Here is a 17371-nt window from a genome sequence, read left to right on the forward strand (position 1 = left end):
TGTTTTGTGTGCTTTAACCTCTTGGGATGAGTGGCAACAGCCACCATGCCTGGATAGTATATATTTTCTGAGGAGGGATGAGTATAAACAACTGCCATCTGATATCAAAAGAATGATATCACTCAAGACTTTGAGTGCTTGGGGGTTGGGGGCTAAACGCACATACTATTCTTGTAGAAGAATCAAACTGAGTTTGCAGAACCTTTATTGGGCAGCTATACCCACCTATAGTTACAATATCCAGGAGCATCCAATGACTGTGGCCTCTGTGGGCAATTGCATTCATAAGCCCACCCACACACATATACATAATTAATAATAATCTTTAAAAAAAGTAGATATGAGATGGGGGCAGATTAGTTGTATAGCCTAAGGAATTGAGGAATCCTGATTAATATAAATGAACGTGGGAGAGGTCCTTAGATTTCAGAAGAGAATATGTCCTGGCCACTATTTTATTGTGACCTCCTGAGATATGAACAGAGGATCAAGCCACCTCAGGATAGACAGCATATCCATAGAGCTGTGAGCTTATGAGTATGTGCTGTGGTAGGATGCTAAACTTCTCATAATCTGTTACCATTCAATAGAAAATGAATACAGGCACTTACTTCAGTGAACTGCTTCTTGGTGCCTGAGGGAAGAAAAGAAATGGAGTTAGAGATGGATTCTCTAAGCAACACTATCATTTTATATTGGATAAAACAGAAAACAGATCTGGAGAACAGACCAAGCATTCTGTTCTCAGTCACAAAATTATTTTATTAGTCTTAAGTGGTAGTCTGAAGCAAGCCAAGGATAGCTATGGATGAGAACTCAACCTGAAATAAAAATATTCTCAGGTGGTATTTGATTTTTTTTTGCATAATGGAGGAATAAAATTTACCCTCTTTCTTGAAGGGGACAACCCTTTCCTGAGTCAAAAGGCTGTTAAAGATACAAAGTATTAATTTTGCAGATATTCATTTTGTTTATAGTTATCCCCATCCATACAAGACAGTGCTGTGAATCACATATTTAGTTAAACGAACACAAATTGTTTATGGGGTCAGTTTTTCTTTCACCCCTCAGACTAGATCCTCCAAGAGTATCTCCCACAGAGGTCTCTCCTGTAGAGTCTGATAGACTCCTGCACTCTGACTCTGCATTTTGTTATCTTTTCATTCGTTCTTGAAAGGGTTTCTTTGATGACTAGTGGATAACTGTAATTTCATTTGATCAGTGAAGCTTCCCTTGAGAGAGAGAATCAGGAGCATGCAGTATTTTGGTAAAGGACAGGATTTAATGAAGAATTGGCACATGTGGTCATGGAAGCTACATCTCAAGAATGGCTGCATCCAAGTTGGAGGTCCTGGGATGCTGGCGGTATGCCTCTGTGCAAATGGGAAGACTTTTAGAATGAGGGAAATCAGTGATGGAATTCTACACCAAAGGCCAACTTTCTGAGAACCTATTAGTAATACTTAAGGTATCCCTGGGTACAAGGACAATAAGTCTGTGGTTCTCACATCTAAAACAGTTGGGGAAAACTGTAAACTGACTCGCAGAGAAGATTCCAATTTGCCTTTGTTCTCTCTGTCGCTGCTTTCTGATTGTCAGGTGTCTGCTTAGAGTATGACGAATCTTCTTTACCTTCCAAGAGCCATACAGTAATTGCATTTAGACACAGCCCAACAGACATATCAGAAATGAAGATCTACATGGTTTAGGGCATTTATAAAAATGTAGTCATCAATTTCAACACACACACACACACACACACACACACACACACACACACACACACACACCATTCTGGTGACTGAACCCAGAGCCGCATAGATACTAAATGTGGTGCTTTGAATATTCTTAGCCCAGGGAATGGCATTATAAGAAGGTGTGGTCCTGTTGGAGGAGTTGTGGCCTTGTTGGAAGAAGTGTGTCACTGTTGGGGTGGGCTTTGAGACCCTCCTTCTAATTGTCTGAAGACAGCTTTCTCCTGACTGACTTCGGATCAAAATGTAGAACCATTGTTTCCTTCTCCAAAACTGTTGTCTGTCTGTTTCCTGCTGTGATGATAACAGACTGAATCTCAGAACCTGTAAACCAGCCTCAATTAAATGTTGTCCCTTATAAGAGTTGTCTTGGTCACAGTCTCTTTTCACATTAATGGAAACCCCAAGACACTAAATAACTATTTTCCAGCCTTACAGTAAATATATTTAAGTATTTATTATATAAATTTCTTGATTTAAACCTCCCTAAGCAGGTACATTTTTCTTTTCCTTTTTCAGATAAGGTCTAGCACTGAAACCCAACCTGGTTTCCCACACTAGAATCCTCCAGCCTCAGCTTCCTGAGTATCTGGTTCCAGAGGTATTTACTATCATGTTTTTTTTTTTTTTTTTAAATACAGGCAGGATCTTACTATGTAGTAGCTCTTATTTGACTGATTATAAAAACTGGCCTTGGACTTGTGACAATCTTTCTACTTCTGCTTCCTGCATGGTTGGATCATACACATACATCATCATGCCTACTGCCATCATAATTATGACTACTACTACTACTACTACTACTACTAGTGCTATTACTCTAGTAGTAGGAGTAGTAGCACTAGTACTAGTAGTAGTAGTAGTGGTAGTAGTAGTAATAGTAGTAGTAGTTTTTGAGACAACATCATATATAGCCCACTTATTTTGCAGCCTGCTTAAAGGTTCCTAACAAGCAGATAGATATCCACTACGTTGTTGATTGGAACCCTATAAGAGGCCCAAGTATGGTATACTAGATTCCTCTTTTCTTGTTAAAGATTTATTTTGATTTATGTATATTTATGCATGTTTGTGTGTCTATCATATGTGTTTTGGTGCCCAATCCCTTGGAGCTAGGGTTACAGTGGGTTGGTAACCACCCTTTGGTGGGTGGGTTATTAGTTCTGGTCCGCTGAAAGTTCATCATGTGCTCTTAACAACTGAGTCATCTCTTCCAGTCCTATCATTTTCTTTTCAAGGATTATTATTATTATTATTATTATTATTATTATTATTATTACTATTATTTTAAACAAATTATTTATTTTTATGTTATGGGCATTGTTGTTTTGCCTCCATGCATGTATATATGCATGAGGGTGTCAGATTCCCTGAAACTGGAGGGGCAGACAGTTATGAGGTGCCATGTGGGTCCTCTGGAAGGGCAGCCAGTGCTCTTAACTGCTGAGCTCTCTCTTTCCAGTCTCTATTTTTATTTATTATTTTTAATTGTGTGTTTGAGCAAACCGGAAGGGTCAGGATCTCCCAGTAGCTGCAGCCACATGTGGTAGTGTGCCAGCTGATGTAGGTGTTAGGAAATGAGTTGTACCTTCCTTAAGAGCTGTGTGTGCTCTAAACTGCTGAGCCACCGTCTCTCGCTCCTAGGAACCTTTGAATTTTTAATTATACATTGGTGACCCCATGACCTTTGTCATTTCTACTAATAAAGATTGAAATATCCTTCCCTCCCAACACAGGTCACACGTGCAGGATTGTGGAAGTGTGTGCACATGCCATTGGGGAAGTTTTGCATATTTTTGGCTATTAATACATTTGAGTAACCTTTTCATTTACACCTAGAGTTTGATCCTGATAAAATGGTATTTTTTTCCAGGTCGTAGGCATCTTTGCTGTATGCAACATGTTTTCCTGTGGAGCAAACGCGACTTCTCACACTCTGCCAAATCACATACTAAAAATAAGTGTTTTGATGTGTTAGAGCAGAAAATTCAATAACTAGTCAACTTAATCTAGATGCTTAAAAATGTTAATAGCCCCCCACCCCAGCACTCTCTCTGTCTGTCTGTCTCTCTCTCTCTCTCTCACACACACACACACACACACACACACACACACACACACACTCACATACACACACACAAACACACACACACACACACACACACACACACACACACACACCCCAGAGCCAAAGACAGAAGTTCCCGCAACAACCAAATATGTATTATATATTGAAGCAATGCTTTCTAGAAATAACCTTTACTTGACAGTTTAGGGAAATGAGGAAATACTGGGGTAAGTGTGGCAAAGGCAGAATCTGTTTTGTGGAAAAAAGCAAAACAAACCTCTTACCTACTTGTTCTAACATTTGACAGGCTGAGGTAGGAAGCTCACTGAATTTGGGGTACAAAATGAGTTACTGCATAGTGAGTTCAAAGCAAGTGTAGACTACATAGTCAAGCCTTGTGTTGTTCCCAACACCCCAAATCCTTTCCTAGACAGAATGGGTGGGGTAGCTGGTTACTGTGGAAACAGGTCCCCTCATCACAACATTGTAAATTTTGCTGATCCAGGTACTCTGTTTACATGATTTTACATGGAAAGAAGTCCCAGCGGGCTGGTGGAAAGCCATGGTTAAACCCAAGTGATTTTCTAATCTGATGCCCCTCTTTTTTGCATGTCGTTTCTAGCCTAGCAGTTGGTTGTGCAGTCCAGTGGGAGTAGTTCCCTCAAGCGTGTTCTGCGGTTCATTGAACTTTGAATTTTACCTGCTGTCCATGATCACAAAAGCAGAGACTGTTGAGTCTGGAGATGTAGCTCGGTTGGCTGAGTGCTGGCTTTAGATGGAGCTCACTTGGTTGCGGGTTTGCTTTGCATGCAGTAGGCTGTAAGTGTGATCCCTAGCACTACAAAAATAAATTAAAAAATTAAATTAAAAATTAATTAATTAAAAATTATATTTAAAAATTAATTAGAGCTATGCATAATATTATATACCTGCAATCCCAGCTCTCCAATAGAGATTGGGGGTGCTAAGGAGTTCAAGGTCAGCTTTGATTATTTAATGGTTTCAAGCCCTAACCTGGACCATATGAGGCTTAATCTTATTTATTTTTCTTTATCAAATGTGTTTTTTAAAAGCTTTTTATTGGTTATTTTATTTATTTACATTTCAAATGTTATCCCTCTTCCTGGTTTCCCTCATCAAACCCTCTATCCCCCACCCCTTCTCCTCCCTGTTTCTATGACGGTGCTCCCCAAACCACCTACCCACTCCTACCTCATTCCCCTAGGCTGGGGCATCAAGCATTCATAGAACAAAGGGCTTCCCCTCCCATTGATGCCAGGCAAGGCCATCCTCTGCTACATATGCAGTTGGAGCCATGGGTCCCTCCATTGTGGACTCTTTGGTTGGTGGTTTAGTTCTTGGGAGCTCTGGGTGGGGGGGTCTGGTTGGTTGATATTGTTGTTTTTCCTATGGGGTTACAAACCTCTTCAGCTCCTTCAGCTCTTCCCCTAACTCCTCCTTTGGGGTCCCTGTGCTCAGTCGAAGGGTTGGCTGCAAATATCCTCATCTGTATCAGTAAGGCTCTGGTAGAGCCTCTCAGGAGACGTCCATATCAGGCTCCTGTCAGCAAGCACTTTTTGACATCAGCAATAGTGACTGGGTTTGGTGGCTACCTCTGGGATGGATCCCTAGGAGAGGCAGTCTCTGGATGGCCTTTCCTTCAGTCTCTGCTCCACACTTTGTCCCTGTATTTCCTTTAGAAAGGAGCAACCCTGGGTTAAAATTTTGAGAACTGAGGGGATGGGGCCTCATCAGGCTCTGGCTCCTCCAAGCACCGAGATGGAGCAGAATCTAATTTTCCTGGGCTGCTATGGGGCTTGAGGGCTGAGCTACTGAACAGGGAGTTGCGGTTCTGAGTCTGGCTCAGTCAAGACAGGAAGGCAGACTGGCTGAGTTTGTGCTGACTCTGATTCAGAGAGAAAGCGAAACCTTCCAGCTGTAGGAACCTGCTACTTGACTGAAGATGGGATGGGGTAGGGGCCTGAGGCTGAGGCTGGGGCTGGGGCTGAGGTCCTGGGTGAACTTGAGTCCCTAGTGCTGAGGCTGCAGAGAGCCAGGCTTAGGCTTTCGAGGTTAGCCTCGGGACCAGGTAGGAGAAGTAGAGACGGTGGAGCCAGTTAAAACTCACCCATTACAGAGACTCGGGCAGAGCTGGGCGTTGAAGTGACTGCTTCTGTCAAGGACTCAGTTTCGTGCTTTATTCCGTCTTCAGTAACTGTGCTCCCCTCCAATCCTTCCACGAAGATGCCAGTAGATAAGATAATACCCAGTAATGGCGTCTTGATCCACCGACACTTCTCGAAGCATCTGGGATGAGTGATACAGCTTTTTTTTCTGAAGAAGAGCTGACGTTTACTGGGTTTTTCTATCTGGCGCTCTAGCTCTGGAATACTAGATGCTGCAACATCAACCTCTTCATCTCTTCGACCCCTGTGACCATGGGCAGCTGCTATATTTTCCTCCTCTTCCTCCTCTTCTATGCCACGGGTTTGAATCCATCCTGTGGGATGGATTGTCTAGATTCCTCCATGATCCTAGCACTGTGCCTCGTCCCGGGCCACCTTCTGCCCCCTCCATCATAACCTCAGGCTGCCCAGTTTGCTTGGCCAGAGTAGTTTTCAGTCTCCAGAGTCTGCCTACAACAATCCATTCATTATTCCTGTAGCTAGACATATTGTCCAGAGTCTTGTCAATCTCATTGATGATAGTGGTGGAACGGTTGAGTTCATGCATGAGGAAGGCTAGAATAGCAGCCTTCTGTTGAGGTGGCTGGGTATGCAGACTTCATAGACCGATGGCTCCCTTCTATATGCCATGAGGAAGCAGTGCAGTATCTTAGGCACATTTTCTCTGGTCAATGGATCTATGACACCTTTCCCCCCAAGATCTTTAGGAACTGACAGTGGGAGGGCAGACCAGGATTGTAGAGTGCAGCCTTCAGGAGCTGTACCAGCAGGTCTTATACTTTGTCTAAGTTTTAACCTTAACATAAAAGTCCCTTCTGCAAGACTGAGACTAGGAACATCTTTGGTAAGGTCAGAGCCCAGCACTTTGTCAAAACTGTGCAGGAACTCCACTCTGATCAAGCAATCTGAGAAAGCCCTACTGGACTTTGACACTTCAAACCAGGGATGTGTGTGAAATCAGGCCGGGGCTCGTGGTCAGTCAGACACATACCCTCTGTGAGCTTCTTCACCCCCTCCAAGATAACCTGCTGCTTCTGCCACTCCTCCACCCACCTCATGTGGCAAGAATCTTGTCTGCTTTACAGTATGGCCTGGCTCTGGGCTCTTTCTTTCCCTTCGCTTTTACCTTTTTATTCTTGTCCCCTTTCACCTCCCTTCAGCTTCTCCTGCTTTGTCTCAGCTTCTCCTTCTCAGTCTTGAATTTCTTCTTAGTGTCCTTCTGCTTTAAGTTCTTGGTGTTTTGCTTCCTCTTGTTTCTGGCCTATAAACCATAAGGGAAGTCATTTCTCCTCAAACTCTGAAAGCACCTCTGCTTAGGCTACCCTTGGTTAGGAGTCTCTCCCCCTGTATCTTCTTCCTCATCTTGTCTTTGCTTTTAGTCATCTTTATTTTATCCCCCTCACTCAGTAGTTCTTGGGTTTCCAGTTTCCTTGGAAGTCAGAAGCTGTTTTATTCAACAGCTCATGCATTCGGATCTTAGGAGGCCGATCTCGGCCCCACTTCACTTTGGGGACTTCCTGTTCTTAGCCTTCTCATTGTTTCGAGGTCGGCCCCATTTGCTAGGATTGCTTGAATTCTGGAAGGAATCTCCTCTGCTGATAACTGGACCCACTGCAAGCCCACTGGTGTATATCCAACAGGCATGTGGGACTGAAGTGCTCACGGTGGACACTGTGCACCACACTTTGGCTCAGGTACTTGATGACTTCTGGAAATTGCTTTATTCTCTTCCTATAATACCGAGTTTCCTCCTGTCACTGATGGCTGCCTTTCTTTTTTTTTTTTTTTTTTTTTTTTATCTAAGATTTATTTATTTATTATATATAAGTACACTGTAGCTGTCTTCAGATACACCAGAAGAGGGCATCAGATCTCTTTACAGATGGTTGTGAGCCACCATGTGGTTGCTGGGAATTGAACTCATGACCTCTGGAAGAGCGGTCGGGCGCTCTTAACCGCTGAGCCATCTCTCCAGCCCCGATGGCTGCCTTTCTTGATGTGCACTTCTCTTCACCATCCATGTTGGAGGGGAAGACAAACTTCTTCCGGGGTAGCAATATGCCTTTTCAGTACATCATCACTACCAGAGACTGTGGATGCTTGTCCAGTCATTTCTGCCTGATCGGCACAAGCTTCAGGAGCATTGCTGAGATCTTTACTTGCTGGGGAGACTGGAAGGCAGATGCTGGAGAAGGTTCAGGGAACCTTGAGGAGAAGTCACTGGAGCTGTTATAGTGGCTTCCAAAGAGATGGCTGAGAGAGCAGGTGAGGAAACTGGAAAGACTGCTGGAGAGATTTCAGGAGGGTCAGGGGAGGATGCTACTGGAGAGATGGCTGGAAAGATTTCTGCAGATGCTGCCAAGGAGGCTGCTGGGGGGCTGTTGGTGAGACTGCTGGATGTACTTGAATACGAGGCGGCTGGTCAGGGGCTGGCTCAGTCAGGGGGCGTTGAAAGTTTGAAGACTGCGTCTCCATTTCTTCCTCTTCAGAGTCACAGGCCAAAGCTGCTATCTTGTAGGACAGGTGGGGAGGTGGGACTGACAAAGATGGAAGCTAATTGTTTGGCTGTCATCTGCCAGGAGACTGAAGGCATTAGCATTACTGAGAGAAGGACAATTGAGGGCAGAGATCATAGGTCTGTCTCCAGAGGCAGCTTGTCCTCTGCACCCATCAGCACTTTGTTATCAATACCAGAAAATCTTCCGCTCACTGACTCTGATGCCAGAGAGTCATTGGGCACCAGGGAGTCTTCACTGAGGATTGGAGTATCTTCTAGTTGATCAGGAAGATGAGAAGGATCATCTAAACAGCTCACTGTGGGATCGGAGACCAGAATGGAGACTTCTTGGTGTAAAGACTCCACAGAGGAGTCAGAACCATTGTAGCCACATACCTTTAGTTCTGGCTGCTCTTCCTCCAGCTCCAGGCTGCCTATCAAGCCAGTGCCATTTTCTGTCACTCCTTTTCTGCCGTCTCATCAGGATAGATGTCACTGCTTACATTCTAGGAAGGTGCGAGGTTGTTGGCTGCTCCCAAGGATACTGTTGAGCAGGTATGGTCCCCCAAGGAAACTAAGAAAGAAGGGGTGGGTCCTTAAGGTTGTTACCAGGATTGGCAGATGGGTACTGTGAGTAGTAGGCCATACTGGGGTGATGGAAATGTGATGTGCTGGAGGAATGGGGAGGAGCAAAGTTCAAAATCTCAGTAGTCAAAACATTCCTGAGATTCCACCTCACACCAGTCAGAATGGCTAAGACCAAAAACTCCTAGTGAGGATGTGGAGAAAGAGGAACATTTCTCCATTGTTGGTGGGATTGCAAACTGGTACAACCATTCTGGAAATCAGTCTGGAGGTTCCTCAGAAAATTGGACATTGAACTGCCTGAGGATCCAGCTATAACTCTCCTGGGCTTATAACCAAAAGATGCTCCAACATATAACAAGGACACATGATCCTCTGTGTTCATAGCAGCCGTATTTTAATAGCCAGAAGCTGGAAAGAACCCAGATGTCTTTCAACAGAAGAATGGACACAGAAAATGTGGTACATCTACACAATGGAATACTACTCAGCTATCAAAAATAATGACTCTATGAAATTCATAGGCAAATGGATGGAACTGGAAAATATCATCCTGAGTGAGGTAACCCAATCATAAAAAAAACCACATGTGGCATGCACTCACTGATAAGTGGATATTAGCCCAAGATGCAATCCACAGACCACATGAAGCTCAAGAAGAAGAATGACCAAAGTGGGTATACTTCAGTCCTTCTTAAAGGGGGAAACAAAAATATTCATTGGAGGAGATATGGAGATAAGGTTGAGAGCAGAGACTGAAGGAAAGGCCATCCAGAGACTGCCCCACCTGGGGATCCAGCCCATATACATACAGTCACCAAACCCAGACAATATTGCTGATGCTAAGAAGTGCATGCTGACAGGAGCCTGATATAGCTGTCTCCTGAGAGGCTTAGCCAGAGCATGACAAATACAGAGACAAATGCTAGCAGCAAACCGTTGAACAACGGGGTCCCCATTGGAGGAGTTAGAGAAAGGATTGAAAGAGCTGAAGGGCCTTGCATCCCCATAAGAACAACAATACCAACCAACCAGAGCTCTCCTGGACTAAACCACACCCCAAAGAGTACAGATGGACAGACACATGACTCCAGCTGCATATGTATCAAAGGGTGGCCTTTTGGGCACCAGTGGGAGGAGAAGCCCCTGATCCTGCCAAGGCTAGACCCCCAGTGTACAGGCATGTCAGGGCAGGGAGGCAGGAAGGGGTGGGTAGTTGGGAGCAGAACACCCTCAGAGAAGAAGGGAGAGGAGTATGGGGGTTATGGATGGGAAACCAGGAATATCCAATAAATAATGACCATTTGCTTCTATTTCATCAGCAAGATGCTTGATTCTCTTTTGGCCACACCTGACTCCAATACTCAAGACTAATGAGAAGCTGACTCTACTTAGACCTGAGGCTCTATTTGAAATAGCAATAGCAGCCAGCAACTATAAAATATAACCTGGACTTTCCATTCTACATGATTTTCAGGGATAATTATCTGTACTCTGGTTTTCAATTCACTTCTTCCTCAACAAGTATCTATCTATCATCTATCTATCATCCATCCATTCATCTATCTATCTATCTATCTATCTATCTATCTATCTATCTATCTATCTATCTATCTGTAGAGTGTGCTTGTGCGTGTGTGTGCCTGCACTTACTGGCTGAATCATCTTGGCGACTCCCCAGTTGCCTCCTTGATGCCAAGCCTTTATTTAAAGTTCAGATATTTCTTCTGATCATTTGAGTCATATGTATATGTACTAACTAGAAATCTCCATTCAGGTATCCTGCAGGTATCTCAAAGCCCTCACACCCATAGCTGATGTCTATGAATATAAAAATGAACTGTCCTCTCTCTATAACTGAACACATCCACTCAGTTAAGCAAATCTTGCTATCGGCTCCAAGTGACTATCCCCTTCACAATTCTCTAGTTAATCAGGCCCTAGCACTTCTAGTCTCCTTTAAATTTCATTAGGAAAGTTCACTCCTCTCTATTCCCACTCCTATCACCCCAGTTTAGCTTTTAGCTGAGAACTGCAACCAACTGTCAAGCTGTGCGACAGTTTTAATTATTTTGAACCCAATCGTCACAGTCATTAACCTCTGATCATACCAATCTGCAAATATGAACTTGCTCAAGAATTAAATAAAATGCCTTTATATTTGCAAAGCCCTGCTGATTTGTTCCCCTAGACAACTTACCTTGTTTTAATAGACTTGATGGTTGGGATGCGTTTTTCTCCCCAAGTGCTCATGTGTTAGCAGCTTGGTTCTTAGTATGAGAGATAGTAGGATCTTTAAGAGGTGGAACATCTGTGGGACATCCTGTCCAAATATGTGCATGTTGTCCTCAAGGGGATTTGAAGTCATCTTCAAGGGATTTCCTTCATTGGTTCTTACAGAGAGGGCTGTGCTAAATGGAGTCTGACACTAATGTCTGGGTTTCTGGCTGACCATACCATCTCTGACCACCATCCATAATCACATAGCAGGTATCAGCTAGCTTCCCATCCCATACCTTAGCAAATACCTTAGGTAACTTAGAGATAAAATGGTTATTTAAATTAATCTGTTCCAGTCTGTCATCAGTTCGCCTTGCTTTGGTATCTGTGGCAAGGCAGCACACAATGATGTGAGGACATGGAAAAGAACAGAGCCCCTCATCACATGGTTGGCAAGAAAGAATAAGAAGAGACAAGGACCTCATAGTCCTCCTTGTAGGCACACTGCCCAAACCTAATATGCCACCCCTACTAGGTTGCACTTCCATTGTTTTAAAAAAGATTTTATTTTAATCTCTTTCATCCGCTCTTGGGACCCTTTTCCTCCTAGTGGGTTGCCTCACTGAGCCTTGATATGATGGTATATGCCTAGTCTTACTGTATCTTGTGCCTTGTTCAGTGGAGATCCCTGGGAGGACCGCTCTTCTCTGAAGGGAAATTGAGGACAATGAGATCTTGTGTGAAGGGAGGTTGGGGGAGGCACTGGGAACAGTGGAGGGAGGGGAAATTGTGGTAGGGATAGATTGAAAACAAAAAAAAATTTATTTATTTATTTTATATTTTTAATTACATGTATGTGTGTGTTTGTATGTGCATATGTGTACATGAGTGTGGGTACCTGGTGGAGGCCAGAAGACGTTGATAGAGTCCCAGGAGTTGGAGTTACACATGATTGTGAGCTACTAGATGTGTCTGCTGGGAATCAACTTCTGGTCATAGCAAGAGCAACGAGCGCTCTTAACTGCTTTCCAACCTCGTTTAAAAAAATGTATGTAGGTGTGAGTTCAGTGTTGTGTGTGTGTGCATACGTGAGAGAGTGCATGCCCTGTGCATATGCATGTGCCATCCAGAAGAGGACATAGACACCCAGTGTCTGTCTGCTTTATGACTTTCTACCTTATCCTCCCAGATGGGGTCTGCTACCCAAGCTGGAGCTAGCTAGGTTGACCCTAGCAAACCCCAGAGTTTTTCCTGTTTCCACACTGGTCCCACAGCCCCAGGTTTACTGGTGTCCCTTGTCTTGGCCAGCGTTCTACCTGAGTGTTGATGATTTGAATTTGGGTCCCCATGCTTGCCCAGCAAGCTCTCTTAGGAACAGAGCTACCTCCCCAACCTCTAGGCCATACTTCTCGAAGAAAACTTTTCCCCCAGCTGTCTATATCACAAAGGTGGGGAATAAGCTTCTCATACACGAACCATTGGGGTTTACTGAAGAAGCAAGGTCTAGCACTAGGCACGATTCTATCTGCTGGCAGCCCTGCGTCCAAAGGTTAAAGCAATGACCTCCTCGAATCTTGGACTTTTTAGCCTCTAAAAGTAGGAGTTTAAGAAATTACATTTCAGCTCTTTCCAGCTAGAGCTGAGTGATAGGCATCTCTCGGGACTACTGGCATAAGTGCCGCAAACCGGGGATAAGAGAAAATCCTACTTCAAGAAGCGGAAGTGTGATCTGGGATGGCCGGCTGCCAACACTAAGATTGCCTCTGGCCACATACACACAGTCTGAGTTCGAGGAGGCAGTAAGAAGTACTGTGCCCTGAGATTGGATGTAGGGGACTTTTCCTGGGCTCCGAGTGTTGTCCTCGAAAAACAAGGATCATTGATGTTGTCTAAAATGCATCCAACAACGAGCTTGTCCACACCAAGACCCCGGTGAAGAACTGCATTGTGCTTATTGAGGTCAAACACACTGTATCGGCCGTGGTGCCAGTCCCACTGTGCACTGCTCCTGGACCAGAAGAAGGGGCCAAGCCGACTCCTGAGGAGGAAGAGATTTTAAACAAGCAAACAAACAAACAAAAAAACAAACAAAAAAACAATCAAAGAAAATTCAAAGGAAATATGACAAACGGAAAAAGAATGCCAAAACCAGCGGTTTCTGGAGGAGCAGTTCCAGCAGGGCAAGCTTCTCACCTGTATTGCCTCAAGACCAGGCTCGTGTGGTGGAGCAGATGGCTATGCGCTCAAAGGCAAGGAGCTGGAGTTCTATCTGTAGAAGACTGAAACCCGGAAAGACAAATAAACTATCTTTCATATCTTGTGTAATAAAGGTGTTTGATGTTAAATGTAAAAAAAGAAGTGACATTTCGGTTTGGGGCTGGTGAGATGGCTCAGCAGTTAAGAACATTGGCTGTTTTTTTAGAGGTTCTGAGTTCAATTCACATCAACCACATGGCGGCTCATGGACATCTATAAAGGGATCTGATGCCCTCTTCTGGCATGGGGGTGTACATGCAGACAGAGCGCTCATACATATAATTAACATTAACAATAGTACTTTTTCAAAAGAATTTTCTTCTTCTTTTCACTCCTTTTCTCTTTCCATTTTTCCTCTCCTCCTCCCGACACCCACTCTTTCCTGCCCACCCCTTGCTCCTCCTCCTCTTCTTCCTCACCTCTTCCTCCAATCTTCTTCCTTCTCCTCTTCTTCCTATGCAGTAGGGAGATTGAAGTTAAGGCCTTGAGCACGCTTAGCAAGCTGACCTGTATTGCTAATTCCTCTTCTTCTGCTTAAGTTTTAAGACAAATGGTTGCTAAATTGCCCAGGTAGGCCTTGAATGTATAATCTTACTTGGGATTGCAGTCCTAAATTGCCTGCCTAATCAATCTCTCTCTCTCTCTCTCTCTCTCTCTCTCTGTCTCTCTCTCTCTCTCTCTCCCTCCTCTGTCCTCCCTCCTCTCTCCTTCCACCCCTACCTCTCATTCTAATAATCTGCCTTAAGATTATCATCCTAATAACAAAATCAAATAGTACAAAGTAGAATTCTAGCAATTTGTAACTTTAAAAATCAAAATATTGATCCAAGTGGGCATGGCAGTGAACATTTATTTTCCCAGAATTTGAGAGCTGAGGCAGGAGGATCAAGGAGTTGAAGATCTAGATCTAATAGGAGAACACGGATTGACTTTCTTTTGTAATTCTGTGTGCTCACCAACAGCGGCTTTGTTACTTTCCTTTCTCAAACCTGGTTAGGTTGGAAAAAGTTATGCTTGAGCCAAGCAAGTCATTAAATATTTTTTGGAAACCGTGCCTGGGTTTTGTTTCTGGGTAGCCCCACTAAACTCATTCTGGTGTAAGTTCTCAGTCATGACTGGCCAGCTATTTTACTGGTTCTTTTAATGGGCTAGCCTCTTCCAGGCAGGAACTTATTACACTTTCCAGCCTTTAGTACCACTTGGGTCTTCCCATTTTAACAGGGTGGTTTGACTATACCTCCAGTCTGTGACCATCTTCTTTGGAAAAACTGCAAGGGGGAGTTATTGTTCATTTTTCTGAGTCTAGAGTGACTTTATTAGACAGGAGATATGGGTCAACCAGTAAAAGATAAAGCTGTTTGCTGCTAAGTCTGTGGAGCTGAATTCGATCATGGAGACAAAGATGAAGGGAAAAAAAAACCTACTTCCAAAAGTTGTTCTCTGACCTCTCTGCACATGTGCTGTAGTGTGTGTGTGTGTGTGTGTGTGTGTGTGTGTCCTTGAGCACACATGTATATACACACACATAATAAATAAAATCTTTAAAAAGAAGTACATTCTGTTGTTGGGTTTTTGGGTTCTTTTTCTTTTAGTTTGCTTGGTTTATTTATTTATTTATTTATTTTTTAATTTTTTTTTTGAGAGAAAGCATGGAGTTGGGTGGGTAGGGAGGTGGGGAAGACTTGGGAGGTGTTGAGGAAAGGGAAGTATATGATCAATGTATTTCATAAAAACAATGTAGATAAAATAATACATTAATGATTAAATAAAAAGTGATGTTCTGTTGTGAGAGTGTTCTGCCATACATCTCTGACTCAGTTTCCCCAAGTGCAGAGATTACCACATGCCTAGGCTCAACTAGGAATGCCTGACTTTCAACACCAGACATTTGTCAGCTCTTGAGACAGAATGCATTTTCATTTTCTGATGCTTTCCTGATAGAGAAGTTGTCTGAGATGTTAAACATCTACCTTAGGCCTCACTACTCACTTGCAGTTCATGCTGGGAACTCTGTAATACAGGAGAAGCAAGATGGTTTTGGCAGGAGAGAGTGTAAAACAGTGTTCTAGAGATTAGCCTCCAGATATCTAGCAATCCAGCCCTTATGGGTAAGTCATTTTTGAGTTGCAGACTTGATCCTAAGATTTCTTACAGTATTAGAATCACCCAGAGAGTTATATCAGTTTTGATACCAAAATGTGTGCCTTCCAAACTTTATAGTACACCAGAGTCATCAAAAGTCATGGGTCCTGTAGGTTAGGTCTTGGTCTAAGAGTTTCCAGCTTAGAGTTCTAGCAACCTCCAGATAATATTGAATGCCACCATCTGAGTCCTCCTCCATGAAAATTCAATTTGCTCTCTTTCTTCCTTTCCCTTTCCAGATGCCTCATACATGGGGTTAAGATAGGGAATTACTACACTGTTAAGAGTTAATGTTTAAGAGAGACTGATGGTGTGTCTAGATCAGGCAGGCAGACATCTAGTCTACTAGGGGAAGGTGGTGTCAGCATGCACTTGACATCTGAGTCCTAGTCTAGACTGTAACCATAAAACATGCTTTAAGTCTCTTCTCCTTCCTCATTCTTGTTTTTCTTCATTTTCTTCACCTCCTCCTTCTTTTTTGAGAGAGACAAAGTTTTGTGGTTTGCCCAGCCTAGCTTGTGTTGCAAAGGTCACACTGTCCCTACCTTCTACTTGCTGGGCTGACGTGGCTTGGCCACAGTCCTGTACAAGGATTTCAAGCTTCTGGGTTGCTTTTCCTTAAACATGATGCATTCTTCCTTTAGCTTTCTTGAATTTTCAGGTCTCAGTCACATGTCTTACACTCTGTGTTATAGCTCCTTACACCCATTTCTTAGTCCTTGATAAATATATTTGGATTTGAGATTAGGACAGAATTTTCAATGATTTCCGGAAAGGCCCTTAAACATATGTCTCCCATTTCATACTATTTCAAACTTGATGATTGTAAAATCAAAATATTGATCAGACTGTGCATGGTAGTACACACTTATAATCCCAGAGCTTGAGAGGTGAGATAGGAGGATCAGGAATTCAAGACCAGCTGAAGCTAGTAGCAAGTTTGAAGAAAGCCTGGGCCCCATGGAGTCTAACAATAAACAAACAAACAAAATCCTCTCAAACCCAACCAAACCAAACCAAATCAAACTGAACCAAACCAAACCAAACCAAACCAAACCAAACCAAACCAAACCAAACCAAACCGAACCAAACCAAATCAAACCAAACTAAACAAAAGACCAGAGTAAATAAATATGTAAACAGATAAATTCTGAAAAACATTGAGTATGTTATAGCCCTTCAGTATCAGCTATTCAGTTAAGACTTTATCTTTTATATAAAATAAATGAGCACATCCATTTCATTAATAGGAAATTTTTTCATCTTTCATAAGTGGTAAAATTGTACTATTGCAAAGAATTGCTTAAAAACATCTTGTTCTGTTTATCATCAGTAAATGTTTGATTTGCACAACTATTTTATATATACCCTATCTTCCCAGGGTCATACAGATTTCTTGGGAGAAACAATATTTCAAAGTTGAAAAGAGTTACAGAGTCCTGATCCAAAACAAAACAAATATAAATAAAATAAAACAAAATAAAATAATTAACTCAACGGGAAGTAGTCTGAAGTCCATCACTTCGAGGAACATATGCAGGCACACACTGCTTCATGTGGAACACACATTGGATAGGTTGTTTATAGAGATTCTACTTTATTTTTCCAGATGGCTACACTCACTTATCCTAAACCGTTAGTTGAATAATCTATCTTTTACACT

At 42.9% G+C, this 17371-nt stretch overlaps 1 pseudogene; it reads right to left on the reverse strand.

Moving 5' to 3' along the window:
- Positions 1-5539: 5539 nt before the first annotated feature.
- Positions 5540-12260, reverse strand: Baz2a-ps1 (bromodomain adjacent to zinc finger domain, 2A, pseudogene 1; annotated as a pseudogene).
- Positions 12261-17371: the final 5111 nt, after the last annotated feature.

The sequence above is a fragment of the Rattus norvegicus genome, chromosome 16 (genome assembly GCF_036323735.1).
Source record: "Rattus norvegicus strain BN/NHsdMcwi chromosome 16, GRCr8, whole genome shotgun sequence".
Lineage (NCBI taxonomy): Eukaryota > Metazoa > Chordata > Mammalia > Rodentia > Muridae > Rattus > Rattus norvegicus.